The sequence below is a fragment of the Mus pahari genome, chromosome 9 (genome assembly GCF_900095145.1).
Source record: "Mus pahari chromosome 9, PAHARI_EIJ_v1.1, whole genome shotgun sequence".
Taxonomy (NCBI): domain Eukaryota; kingdom Metazoa; phylum Chordata; class Mammalia; order Rodentia; family Muridae; genus Mus; species Mus pahari.
Window position 1 is genome coordinate 1,146,687 of NC_034598.1, and position 14,376 is coordinate 1,161,062.

The 14,376-nt window shown below is 38.5% G+C and overlaps 1 pseudogene; it reads right to left on the minus strand.

The window, feature by feature from the left end:
* Positions 1–1,374: 1,374 nt before the first annotated feature.
* On the minus strand, positions 1,375–4,183 carry LOC110326701 (annotated as a pseudogene).
* Positions 4,184–14,376: the final 10,193 nt, after the last annotated feature.

The window sequence follows — 14,376 nt, forward strand, 5'->3', positions numbered from 1 at the left end:
GCAGTACAATTTGAAATCAGGGAAGGGGATACATTCAGCAGGTTTATTACTACTAGTATTATTCAGGATTGTTTTAGCTATTTTATATGTATGCATGTGTATGTGTTTCTAGAAAATTGTTCTTTGAAGATATTTAAAGATTTGTGTTAGAAATTTGATGGAGATTGCATTCAATTTGTATATTGCTTTTGGGAGGATGGCAATGTTTACTATATTAATCCAGCAAATTCCTAAGTATGGAAGATCTTTCCATCTCCTGATATCATCTTCAGTTTTTTGTTCAATGTCTTAAGGTTTTTGGTTTTATTTTATATATACAAGCCTTTCACTTGTTTGGCTAGAGTTACATCAAGATATTTTATATTTTTTTGAGGCTATTGTGAAAGGTGTTGTTTCCCTGATTTCTTTCTCAGTTTCATCTGTATATAGAAGGGCTACTGATTATTCTGTGTTAATTGGTATTCAGCTACTTTACTGAAAGTCTTTATCATGTGTAGGAGTTCTCTGATGGAATTCTTTTCAGTCATCTCTAAATAAAGATACTTTGACACCTTCCTTTCTAATTTGTATCTTTCTGATCCTCTTCAGTTGTCTGCTGCTCCAGCTAAGACTTTAAGTATTATACTGAGTAGGTATGAAGAGAGTGGAACATTTTGTCTTGTTCCTGTTTTTAGTAGAATTGCTTTGAATTTCTGTGGCTTTGAGTTTCTGCTGGCTATGGAATTTCTGTAAACTGCACTTATGATGTTGATGCTTCTCCCTTGTTCTCCAGGACTTTTGCCATGAAGAATTGTTGGCTTTTGTCAAAGGGTTTTCTTCATCTAATATGATGATCAGTGATTTTTGTCTTCATTTTGATTACATCTATCAATTTATATATTTTTGAATCATCCCTGTATCTCTGGTATGAAACCTACTTGATCATGGTAGATGATCTTTTTGATATGTTTCTGGATATGGTTTGCAAGTATTTTACTGAGAATTCTGCATCCATGTTCATCAAGGAATTTAGTCTGTACTATTCTTTCTTTGTTTTGGTCTTATGTGATTTAAGTATCAGGGTAACCTGTGGTTTCATAAGGCAAATAGGGCAATGTTCTTTTTATTTCTATTTTGTGGAATAATTTGAGACATATTGACATTAACTCTTCTTTGAAAGTCTGGGAGAATTCTGTGTTAAAACCATGTGGGAGATTTTTTAAAAAACTCTTTTCTTTATGATTTTTTACACAAAGTACCTTGAGATATATCACTTATACAACTTCAAAAATAAAACATCTTTAAAATTTACAAACAGGTACTTTATTCAAGTTCTCTATAAAATCCATCAATGTAAAAGACATTGGATGGAATGTAAGGCGTGTTTAGTTGTCATCAGAATTGTTTTTGTTTTGTTGGAGACTTTTCTATCCTTTGGTCCTGACTTCTCTTTGAATCTCTAGAATGTCCAGGCTAATCTGCTAGGTTTTTCCCAGTGTCTTCTGGCACTGTTCTGACTCATTCTGTCATCTCCTTTACTACCAGAATGCATTCTACTCCTTTCCCTTGACTTGGAGCGATCTTTTCTTCTAACATTATCACTGTCTTGATTTCAGGCTCTGTGTTTCTCATTTTCAGAAAAAGAATGTCTTCTCTCTCACCACTTTTTCTTTGGTTTTCCATGCTTGTCTTCTGGCTCTCTTATGGGAGCCTTGATCTTGGCCATTGCCAACTCTGGTGTAACTATTCTCATGACTTCTGTCTTCCATGTGCTTTGCTAGACTTGCCAGTCTGCATCTTGTGAGTTCTGAGCTCTGTGTCTTTTAAACCTTGCTCTCTCAGTACTTTCTTCCTGGTGCCTTTGGTCCTCCCTGCCTCCTTCTCACCTCCTGTCACTTGCCTGGTGCCCCCTGGCTAACTTATCTACTTCTTTGCCTCTGGACTTACCCTTGTCTCTTCTTTCTGGTACCTTTAGCTGAGGCAGAGCTCTGACTACTGGAGGAGGAGATCTCTTCACTGGAGGACTCTATATTGCTCTCGCTGCTGTCAGAATCCGAGTCAGAGGAATCATACACCGAGAAAGACTCTGAAGATGATGTCAGGGTTGGGTTCTTTTGCTCAGTTTCTGGTTCTGGGCTACAGTGACCTGGGCATATTTTTCAGATGTTCTCAAAGTTCATCCGTCAAACCCCTGAGACTTATGGAAGTGAAAAAATTGATGGCGAACCAGGTATTGAGTGGGCCGTCCCTGGGGAACCGTCCTTCAAAGAATGGCTGAAGCGTTTCATCCTTTAACTTCACATTCAGTTTAGGAAGACCCACGTATTCACACAGCTCCTGGAAGAAGATCTTGACAAAAATCCTACTAGACAATGTTGTGGTCTCTTCACTCAGCTTTATATATTTGAGAACACTCCATGGAAGTGAGTCTGTGTGTAAAAGATGAGCAAATTTCTAAACAACTTTCCTCAATTTGTTTGTCTCTAAGCGATGGAGAGTATCACAGTGTTCCTTGAATATACTTTCAAATGATTTCATGTATTCTTTTTTTTTTTCAGCATATAAAACCACCCAACTAACAAGCCAAAAAGTTTTCATAGGTCCTTTGATGGCACAGCAATCAAGTATCATGTTGCAGAGTTCTTTTGGCCCTCAGCAAACTCCATTTTCAGCAACTTGAGTACAAATTCTTCAAAATCTAAACTTGACTGAATGGCAAGGTATATTGTATGGTTGATTTCTGTTTTGTCATGAATAGTTACTTTTTGTCCTCCCTCTTCTTCTTCCTCTTCCTCTTCACTATTTCTAGCTTCTTGGTCTGTGTTTGAATCACTGTCTCCTTCATCAGGGATTTCTTTTTTAATATTGTACTTCTCTTCATTCTCCATAAAATTCTTCTTGAAAACATTAAGAACATCTTCTGATTGTAGTCATCCTCTAAGGATGTGTGTAAACTGATCATCCTCTTCCACTAAATCAAGAACTTCCAGAATAACAGGGTGGTCCTTGAATCCACCCTTCTGCACTGCAAACATCACTTCAATCAGTACTGAACTCTTTTGTCTATCTCAGATTCTTGAAGAATGTTTTGCAGGCATTCAGAGATTGCATTGATTTGCCTTGATGACACCTGGATTATTTTGAGACCATACTCTTTGAGGAAGCTGATAGCTACTTCAACACTGTGACCTGTTGGTCTCTCTAGGAGCAAAGTGAGCATCTTCAGGCACAGAACCTCATGTGCCATATTTGGTTCATAAGATGTGCCACAAATTTTGAAGCAGTCAGGCAAAGTTACTTGTCATTCCTTCGATATCCTCTCTGAAAATTAAGAATTAGTCTCTTGAGGATTAATTCTCCAATCTGTGGGAATTTTGAGTTGATTATTGCCACAAAAGCTGCATAGACATGAGTGAAGATTGGAGAAACACTCTGTACTTGCAGAACAGATCTGGACAGCAATCCTCTCCCTCTGCCTATGTTCTCTTGAAGTAGCTCTTGGACAATAATACTTATATTGGAGATATTGATTTGCAGGAGGAATATATGCTCCCCCAGTGCAGGTGAGCAGTGGATCCAGCTCCTCCTCCTCCTCTTCCTCCTCTTCCTCCTCCTTTTCTTCCTCATTCCTCCTCCTCCTCCTCCTCATCATCATCATCATCATCATCATCATCATCCTTCTCCTCCTCTGTATGTTCTTCCTGAGTAGAACTCTGGTTTACTCCTCAGTCTGTGCTCCTTCTTTCAGAAGATGAGGATTTCTGGGACTGTTTCTGATGATCCGCATCTCTATCTTTTCCTCTGCATTTTTCTCGGTCACTACTTTGTGGTTCCATTCTTTCATCATAAGAGTATCCTCTTCAGATGGCCTAGTCAGCCATCAATGGGAGGAAAGGCCCTAGGTCCTGTGAAGGTTCTATGACAAAGTATAGGGAATGCCAGGACTGGGAATGGCAGTGAGTGGGTTGGGGAGCAGGGGGTGGGGGGAGGGGATAGGGGATTTTCAGGGGAAACTAGGAAAGGGGATAACATTTGAAATGTAAATAAAGTATCCAATAATAATAATGAAAAAAGAGTATCCTCTTCTAGAATGTTCATAGTCTGACTGGCTGTAATCAGAGTAGTCTCTCTCCCTGGGGGAACATTCTTGTTCTGCACATTTGTCTTCTGGGGAGGCGCTCCAGTGGTATGAATTGTGGCCCATGTGGGAGATTTTTAATGACTGCTATTTCACTATCTGTTATAGACCTGTTTAAATTGTATTTGATTATGACTTAACTTTGGTAGGTGGTATATACTAAGAAAATTATCTGTTTCATTTAGATTTCCCAGTTTGTTGGAGTACAGGTTTTTATAGTTATGAGTGTTTGAATTTCTTTAATTTCTGTTTTTATATTCCCCCCCCACTTTGTTTATTATTTTATTAATTTGGATTTTCTCTCTTTACCTTGTAGTTAGTTCAATAAGGGTTTGTCTATCTTGTTGGTTTTTCTCAAAGAATTAACTTCTTTTCTCAGTGATTCTTCGTATTTGTTCTGTTTCTATTTTCTTGATTTCATCTCTGAGTTTGATCATTTGCTGCCCTCTACTTCTGATGGTTGGTACTTCCTTTTATTGTAAAGCTTTCAAGTATGCTGTTAAGTTGCTAGTATGAGATCTCTCCTTTATTTTTATTTTATTTTTTTAAGTAGGCATCTAGTGCTATGAACTTTCTTCTTAGCACCACTCTCATTCTCATCCAGAAGTTCAGGTATTTTATACATTCACTTTAATTCAGTTTTGAAAAGTATTTAATTTCTTAATTTCTGTCTTACCCATTTTTTTTTTCATTCAGTAGTGCTCTGCTTATTTTCCATGAGTTCCTAAGTTTTCTGTTATTGTTTGTATTCAGCTTTAATCAGTGAGGATCAGATAGAAAGGATGGTATTATTTCAATTTTCTTACTTTTTTATTAGATATTTTCTGTATTTACATTTCAAATGTTATCCCCTTTCCTGGTTCCCCTCCGAAAAACCCCATCCCCTTCCCCCCTTCCTATGCTCACCAACCAACCTACTCCCTCTTCCTGGCCCAGGCATTCCCCTACATTGGGGCATATAACCTTTACAGGACTAAGGGCCTCTTCTCCCATTGATGACCGACTAGGCCATCCTCTGCTACATATGCAGCTAGAGCCATGAGTCCCACCATGTGATTTCTTTGGTTGATGATTTAGTCCCAGGGAGTTCTGAGGGTACTGGTTAGTTCATATTGTTGTTCCTCCTATGGGCTGCAAACCCCTTCAGATCCTTGGGTACTTTCTCTAGCTGCTTCATTGGGGACCCTGGGCTCAGTCCAATGGATAACTGTGAGCATCCACCTCTGTATTGTCAAGCACTGACAGAGCCTCTCAGGAGATAGCTATCTGTGAGACTCGCTTTGTGCCTAAGTGGTCAGTTTTGGAGACAGTTCCGTGGGGTTCTGAGAAGAAAGTCTATTCTTTTGCGTTTGGGTGAAATGTTTTGTAGGTGTCTATTAGGTCCATTATGTTTATTAAATCAGCCAGGTGCAGCATTTATGCGTTTAGTTTCCATCTAGATGACCTGTTTATTGGCAAGCATGGTATACTGAAGTCAATTATCAGTGTGTGAGAGTCAATATTTGATTTAACCTGTTGAAGTTTTTCTTTTATAAGCATAGGTGTCCTTGTATTTGGTGCACAGATGTTAAGAATTAAAATGTCATGTTGGTGAATTTTTCTCTGGTTGAATATTTAGTGTTATTAGTATTCTGATTATTTTTGTTTTGAAGTCTATTTTGCCAGATATTAAAATGACTACTCCAGGTTACCTCTTAGGTCAGTTTGCTTGGAATAACTTTTTTCGTTCCTTTACCATGAAATACCTCTCCTTGATATTAAGGTAGAATTCTTGGATGAGTAGAAGGATAAGTCTTGTTTTCTGTTACTCTGTTTTTGTTAACTTTATTTTGTTAGACTTGCCTTTTTATTGAGGAAATGAGACTATTGATACTGAGGACTATCAGTAAGAAGTGTTGATTTATGTTATTTTTGTTATGGTGGTCATTGTTGTGGTGGTAGTGGTAGTGGTGGTGGTGGTGTGTGTGTGTTTGCTTGCATGTGGTTAACCTCTCTATGGTGGAATTTTCATTCTAGTGCTTTCTGTAGGGAAGGATTTATAGATAAATATTTCTTACACATGGTTTTATCACAGAATGTCTTATTTTCTTCATCTACTGTGGTTGATGGTTTTGTTCAGGCCATTCTGGCTTTTTCAATCTCCATTAATAAGGCAGGTGTAATTCTAATTACTCTGCCTTTATATGTACTTGGTCATTTTTTTCCTGTAACTTTTCATATTATTTATCTGTTCTGAATGCTTAGTGTTTGTTAGTGTTAGTGTATGTTATCATGTGCATAGGGTATTTTATTTTTCTGGTTCGGTCTATCTGATGTTCTATATGCTTCCTGTATCTCATTAGTCATCTCCTTCTTTAGGGTAGGGAAAATTTCTTCTACAACTTTGTAGAAAGTACCTTTTGTAACTTTGAACCTGTATTTCTTTCCTTTTCTCTTTTCCTATTATTCTTATAATCCATCTTTTCATATTTCAGTGTCTGAGATTTCCTGCATGTTTATTGCCTGATTTTTTTTTTAATATTTAGCATTTTCTTTGGCTAACATCTCCACTTTTTTGTAGTGTCTTCAATGTAGTGCCTGAGATTCTGCCTTCCATTTCTGTTCTGTTGGTGAGGCTTGCCTCTGAGGTTCCTGTTTGAGTTTCTACAGTTTTCATTTCCAGATTTTCTTCAGTTTGAGTTTTCTTTATTGATTCTCTTTACATATTCATGTCTTAAACTATTTTATTCATTTCCTTCCACTGTTCATGTTTTCATAGATTTCTTTAAAGGATCCATTCATTTTGCTTTCAGGACCTGGATAGTATTTATAAAAGATAGTTTAATGACTTTTTTTTGTGTGCTACAGCTGTGCTGGAATACACAGGTCCTGGTATGGTAGGGTTGCTGGACTCTAGTGGAGACATACTGTGTTTTTATTGATTTTGTTTTTACACTGGTGTCTAGGCATCTGCTCTTGGGAAGATTGTAATTCTAGGTGCTGATACCTCCTCTTGTTTTCTTAGATGGGTGTTTTGTTCCTTCATTCCTGTTATCCTCTGTGGTTCTTAGGAGAATGTTGAGGCTGTATTGCCTGGTAGGAAATTCTTCTGGGATCCAGATAGGTGTGTTTACTGGGGGTTTCATGTCAAATGAGTTTCTAGGTAGTGGGAATGACACTTAGGAACTGAGATGGTCTGGGGGATGTGTAGGGGTTTCACAGGAGGTAGGAAAACAAGTTTTCCCGTTAGGGTCATTTTAGACCCATGGGAATGGGGACAGAGATTAAGGAGATGCCACAACAAAGGTCTGCTGTGGAGTTGAGCAAGAGATTGGGGATTGGATATGGAGTAATGGAGGGGGAGGTGAAGATCTGCAATTATCATTCCACTTTCACTAGTGTAAGTGGCCTGTGGGTTCCCAGGAATGCTTGATAGATGTGGGGGCCAGGGATAAAGCAATGAATGGGAGAAAATAGTTTGAAGGGGAATATCTGTGTGATCTACTGGAAAAGGGAGGCAGGGGAAAAGGGGAAGTTGCAGTAGGAGATCTGCTACAGAGCTGGAGATAAGATGAGGGGATTGGCTTTGAAGGAACAGAGGGACAGGTAAGTTCCAGTTAGCCTACCTGCTTCACTGGCTGGAATGAGCAGGTGGTCTTTTACCAGTACCCCTAAAATGATGGTTTATATTAAAGCTAGGTTGGCACTGACTACAACATATTATGACAACTACATAGTGTGAAAAATTATTTCTGGGAAAAGGAATGCTCCTTTTTGCCAAGGAAAGAAACACACACACACACACACACACACACACACACACACACACACATATACACGTGCGCGAGCGCATGCACACACATGAACACTGCACATGCATATGCACTTACACACACACACTTTTATCTTTTTCTTTTTTCTCTTTTTTAATTAGATATTCTCTTTATTTACATTACAAATGCTATCCCAAAAGTTCCCTATACCCTCCCCCTGCCCTGCTCCCCTACCCACCCACTTCCACTTCTTGGCCATGGCATTCCCCTATACTGGAGCATATAAAGTTTGCAAGACCAAGGGGTCTCTCTTCCCAATTATGGCCAAATAGGCCATCTTCTGCTACATATACAGCTAGAGACATGAGCTCAGGGGGTACTGGTTAGTTCATATTGTTGTTCCACCTATAGGGTTGCAGACTCCTTCAGCTCCTTGGGTACTTTCTCTACCTCCTCCATTGGGGGCCCTGTGTTCCATCCAATAGCTGACTGTGAGCATCCACTTTTGTGTTTGCCAGGCACTTGCATAGCCTCACAAGAGGCCGCTATATCAGGGTCCCTTCAGCAAAATCTTGCTGGCATGTGCAATAGTGTCTGGATTTGATGGCTGATGATGGATCCCCGGATGGGGTAGTCCCTGGATAGTCCATCCTTTCATCTTAGCTCCAAACTTTTTCTCTGTAACTCCTTTCATGGGTATTTTGTTCCGTATTCTAAGGAGGAATGAAGTATCCACATGTTGGTCTTCCTTCTTCTTGGTTTTCTTCTGTTTTGCAAATTGTAACTTGGGAATTCTAAGTTTCTGGGCTAATTTGTCAAGATGGATAGATAGGTTTATTCATTGTATACAGAGAACATGTAGCTCAATTACTTAGGAGAAGCATAAGTTAAAGTTGTATTTCTGTATATCTTCCTCCAAAGAGTAGAGGTAGAGACATAAAGCCTTCCATGCTTCTCTTCCTACGTGCTCACACTACAGTGAACAGTCAACTTTAATCTGTTTTGGTGTTAGCTTCAAACACTCATGTTTCCTTTCTGATTTTGTTCAGAAGTTGGCATGTGGACCTGCTTGAATTTGTTTGTTTTATCTGAGCGAATGTCTCCATCTTCACCAAAGGGCTTTTGTATTCTTGCGTCTTTCTTTTCCAGGTGACCTGTCAAGCTGCAGAAATGTCATGTTAGTGTTTCATAGGCTGGCTACCCCAGACACTTAAGAAGTGCCCAAACCATGTCAATAATTTCCCTTGGCTTCTGTGTAGAGAAACCAAGCAGCAACAGGCCTTTGGCAGCCTCTTTCTCTACAGCTCTACTACTAAACCCGTAATTGAAAACCCAAACAATTACCATATTTCAACCCATTCTCTCATCAGAGAGTGCTGAAGTTCATATTTCATTTGATTTCAAGGAGAGTATCTATTGATATTTTTATATTTAGAATTTGTATTTTGTTAATGAATTTTACTTTGGCTTCTTACCTCAATTAAAATACCCTGGCTGAGAAGAGAACACAAAATACTTTTTTCACTAACTTGATGTAATCAGATGCAATCTGGCACATTATAGAATCTTAAGTTTCTTTTTTTCCAAAATTAATAAAAACATTATAAACACAATTTGTGTTTTGTTGCATATGTACTATGATGGTAAGTGAAGGCTTGACAGCCATCAGGTCAACAACTAAGCCCAGTTTCTTCTGCCTAATTCCAAACCACTAGGGAGCAGTTTTCTTATGTCATGTGTCAGACAGAGATTCTGATTTCTTGCTGACGCTTCACTGAATTGGAGTGAGGATGAAACGGGCTTCAAGATGTAATGCTTCATAAATAGGTATCTTTTATCTCCATTTTCACAGTCTGTAAGTGACTCTGGACTCACATTTTATTTCATACCTACTTTCCACTGCCTTTATGTTGTGAACCAGCAGAAGCTAAAGCACCTGAGTGAGGAACCACACAACCTCCTGCTTCTCGTAATGTCAGGAAACCCTTCTAACAAGACAACTCCAGTAGACAGCTGCAGCTTGTATAATCTGGCAGAATGCAAGAGGGAGAGACAAGACGAAACCCTGGGGAAATTGTGTACCACCCATTGCCCTACTTGACCAAATGCTTGTTTTGATGCAGCAAAAGAAGCAGTGTTCTGAAGCATCTTGTGTGTATAGGCCTTTTTGTAAAGATGAAAGTGGTCAGTATCTTCTGACAGCACCCACAGCTTCTATCACTTAGAAGTCCAGTGCTATCCTGTAGGTACCTTCTCATTGTTAGGAATAATACTGTTTCTTGGTAAATATTTCCATGTGGCATGAACTAGAGTGCAAACTGTTGATTGCCTTAAATATGCCATCTGGTGAGCAATTTAATTGATTTGACTCTTAGTATGTCTGAGTACCTCATGTGTGTGATACCCTGGAAGGTTGGAAGATACAATTGGATTCCCTGGAACTGAAGTTTAAGGGGTTTGTGAGCTGCTATGTAGGTGTTGGGAATCAAACTCAGGTCTTCTTGAAGATCAACATTACTCTTAACCTCTAAGCCATCTCTGCAGCTCAAAAGAGCTCATATTTTATGGTTTCTCTTAGCAAATAGGATAGTGCCTTTCTGCAAGAACAGTAAGTACTAAGGTTCAACCTGTGTATATCTTATGTGTTTAAGGTCTTCAGCGTATCATGGTAATTATCTTTGCACTGATAAAATGGACTTGATGCTTTAATAAGTCACAAAATCACTTGAATGTATCAGGTACTCCACAGATGTTTGTAGAAAACCAGAATAATTGTACTATGATCATGACAGTGTGATGTTTTCCCAAATATCTTCAAAATGTTTTCTTATTAGCTGTTGGGCATTGTATAACTAAAAATCACATAAACTCTTTAGCTCATTTAAGCTGATTTAAGCTGATTTAAGCTGATTTAAGCTGATTCCATTTAGCAATTTAGTTTGTATATCAGGATATCTGTTTCCTTAGACATATGATAAAAAATTCTGCCATAACAGTTCCCAAGTCCCCATAAATGTTGCTAAAAATAAACATTCTTTACCTTTAGATGGAGTGCTTGTGCTTATCTAACAAAACAATAGGAATTCAATATATTGAATCAGGGCAGAATGGCATGTGAAGCTCTGAAGAAATCTATTGTCTGCAGTTTAGAACACTGAGAGAAGGAAACCACAGCATGTGGAAAGAATTGCTCAGAACAAGGATTCTGTAAGTAAGTTGTGGAAGGTTATTGTTCTTTAATATTTTATTCTTTATTCTTGAGCCAATGACTTTTATTAGCTTCATCTAAATAACATTGTTAGGTAAATAAAAATGCCATAGCTTGCATTAAAAATTTTCATAGTAGAAGTTATAATTATAAGCTGGGCTTATTATTCTTCAGAGGAGTATTCACATCCTCCAGTGATCCATGCAAAGATCACAACACTGTGATTCTGTATGCATTACAGGAAAAGGGATGTGTCCTTGTGGCCATCAGGAGAAGAAGGGTATCTTGGCTACAGTATGTAGGAGCATGTGCAGGGTTTCAAATGGTCACTTTCAGTTTTGATCTGGGCTTAGGGAAGAAACTACCCTTGTCCCTCCAAAACACATACACACTTGTTATTTGTAGAAGAGAAACAAACCACTTGCTTCTGATGTATGTCAAACACTGCCCAAGGTTATCTCCTTTAACTGAGTTACAGGATCAAACCTCAAATATAATTTGGGGTAACTGTTAACACTGTAAAAAACATGCTTTTGAAAATTACATTTTATGGAAGAAACAAGAAAACAAGAGGTATTTCCTCCCCAGCAAAATGTGAATGATACCAAATTGAATATCTGTTAGAGTTTGAGCATAAATATAAATATTAATGGCTCTGGTCACATAAATTAGCGTGTAAATACTAGGTGCTGAGGGTTTCTGAGTGCTGACAAATGAGGGGGTGTGGCTCTTTTGGAAGAAGCTGCACACTAGGAAATTTGCTATTTTTGGTGGAAAGTCACTGAATGACTCTTCAGTCCCAGCTTCAGGGTGATGGCATCACACTGGAGAACACTCTTGGGGAGCTGTTTACCTCCTTCCTCCATCTGGGAGCAGCTAGGATATAGTTCACTGTGATGATTGCTGCTGAATAGGCTGCATTGACAGCACCTGTGTGACAAGAAAAAATGGTGTCTGGGGAGCTGGTCTAGAATCAAAGGCTGTAAAGGAAATGAAAGGGGCTGAGCATAAAGCCAGCAACTTTTCTCAAACACGAAGGGGTGACAATTCAGAAAGAAAGATGCTGTAAGGATTTCAAAACTGACAAACCCCAGAAATATTATGCCCCTTTGTTATTTCCCTTAGAGAGTTTACTTCACGGAGATACTTCATAGAACTTAGAACATGCTACCCACAACTGAAAATTGATGGTTCTATTGACACTCAGCCACATTAGATTATAGCTTCTTTGGGGGAAGTTTTTCTATATCTATTTAACTATGTCCGCACAAGTATACGAAATTAATAGTTGGAGCATAGGTCCTTTGGAAACCTGTAATTCTTCACTACTGGAGAAATTACAGAAAAAAAGCCATGAATGTGTGCATATACACTTACATATTCATGCTCTAATATGGTGGTGCCAATGTAGTCCACAAAAGTCCTCAAGAATAGTTCAGCACAGAGGTATAAAAGAAAACTGTAAGGGATGGACCTATGTAGGCATTTGTCACACAATTCAGACTAAGCCAAAGTGCTGCACACTGTAGCAATAGGAGGCTGCAGCAAAGGGAGGGAGGGCATGTCTGGGAATGAAGCCAGAAGCTGAATGTCTAGAAATCCTCTGTGGAAGACAGTTGTAAGCAGAGCTTGCAAGGAAGGAGAGGTATGCCTCAGTTTGCTTTATTTATTTAACTTGGGGGTGGCAATGCTGGATTTTATTCCTCTGTTTATGATTGTTTATGGTCATTTTGGACAACTAGTAAAGCACAGTCTCACTGAAATGATTTTATCTTTAACAATAAAATTTATTTTCTATATTATGCTAATAGTCATGAAGTATGCCATGTAAAATATCCCATAATCAAGAAATAGAAAACACTGGAGAAGAATGACTCCTTAGTCTATCTCCTGAATTGGGTTTGAATGGGAACAGTTTTGCCTGACAGGATACAACTTGTGATTAGGCACTGTAATTTTATGAATTGCAGTGATGGGCTCAAAGGGAGCACAGAGAGATGTAGCATTAGCAGCGTCTAGCTCTTGAAGGAAGCTCTAAGAAAGGAGATATAAAAGTGGTAATGGAAGAGTACTGAGGACCCTGGAAAGGCATCTCCACACCGAGTTTCTAACAGAAGCATGGAAAAAGCCAACCAGAGAGTCAGTAACTGTACATCATCATGGTTTATGTACTTACTTATGTTTCTGAAAATCTTCAGTTGGTCGTATGGAATCTATGGCTCTTTTGACTATGGTTAGGTATTGTTACTCGCTTATCCCATTTTTGTTCAAAACAAGTACAATGCTTTTATTTGTTCATACAAAAAATGCCACAGTTGGCTATGCCGATTAGATATAAGAAAGTAATATCAGATTCTGGGTCTCAATGTGTATTCTTTTGCACTGTAGGCAGTTGTAAAGAGAGCAACATAGATGCCAAGGGTTTCCTCAACAGAGGTGAGGAAAAAGGGGCTCAAGAGGATTAACTCTTGAAAATTAGTGACAGGTGCTTTCTAGACACCTAATTTGCAGTTTTCTTTGTAGCTTGCTTGTTCTCCAATATTGCCAGGCAAAGCTATCCATCATACAGGGATTAAATTACATTATGTACTTTGCTCAAGCTGACATAGTTAATGAAAGGATGAGCAGAGATTTGAACTCAGCTCTTACTTAATGGAAGCATTTTTCTTCATGTCATCTTGCTTGGAATTTTTGCTGATCAGAAAAAATGGGGAAAAAGCAAGACTATAGAATGCACTCATGTTGTAATTTAGTACTCCTCTTATAATACTTTTTACTCATTTCTGTCTTTGTTATAGAGAAATGTTGCTGATTTTTGCATATAGATTTTTATACTATGGCATTTTGCTGAAAGTGTTTTTCAGCTCCAGGAATTTCCTAGAGGAATCATCTTTAAAAGCTGATGGGGATTTTGTTGTTGTTGTTTGTTTGTTTGTTTGTTTGTTTTTTGTTTATTTGCTTTTTCCTACTTGTGCCATGTGTTGGGTCCTTCTCCTTGAGTTCTTCCTCAGGAGTGTCCCACAGTCCCTACCTCAAACAATCCAAGCTACTCTCCTTGCTCTTGGTTTCCCACACCACTTGATGATGAAACCTCATTGCTGAAGACAATATGCATGTTGGTCATATGACACAAAGAAATCAAGTTAGTATTGACAAGGAAGCTTTTTTTCTACTAGTCAGCTCTTATAGTACTAGCAGGCGCTATGCAGGCTGCTGGAGAAATTCTTCTTCTTCTTCTTCTTCTTCTTCTTCTTCTTCTTCTTCTTCTTCTTCTTCTTCTTCTTCTTCTTCTTCTTCTT